This window comes from Sander lucioperca, chromosome 14 (assembly GCF_008315115.2).
Source record: "Sander lucioperca isolate FBNREF2018 chromosome 14, SLUC_FBN_1.2, whole genome shotgun sequence".
NCBI lineage: Eukaryota > Metazoa > Chordata > Actinopteri > Perciformes > Percidae > Sander > Sander lucioperca.
In genome coordinates, this window is record NC_050186.1 from 11925079 (window position 1) to 11925726 (window position 648).

Consider the following 648-nt stretch of genomic DNA (forward strand, 5'->3'; position numbering starts at 1 on the left):
ATGATAGGGACATTCATAGACAGTACTGTATGATGTATGCACAAGCTAATATGCTGAATCGCAAATTTAGTATGTGTTCATTGTCTGTGAAGACCACACTTTTTAAAGCTTTTTGCACCCCAATGTACACTGCCCACTTGTGGCGTCACTATAAAAAAAAGCAGTATGCAGAAACTCAATGTGGCATATAATGATGGCATGAGGCTGCTGCTTAAAATGCCTCGATGGAGCAGTGCAAGCCAAATGTTTGTAAGTGTTGATGTATCCACCTGTCCTGCTGTACTCAGGAATCTCATGTACAGATGTATGTGTAGACTAACTTCGAGATTGTGGAACCATTGGCGTTTTAGTCTATATGCTAATATCTGAACACTCTTTTTGTATATTGTGGAACTTGACTGTTGTAGTCATTTCTTATTGTTTGTGTTTTATCTTGTATTTGTCTGTCTTTTGCTATGTTTTGTATTGTGCTATGGACCGTTTTTTTGTGTCCTGAATAAAGAATATGATGATGGTGATATGTTAATATTAAATGTTTTGTTCTAATTCATTTATGTATTTTGTAATTTAATTTTAAGACAGAAAATGGTCTTTCACACATAAACAGGCTTCCACATTGGGCAGTCTGACCGCATCGTGCACTGTTTC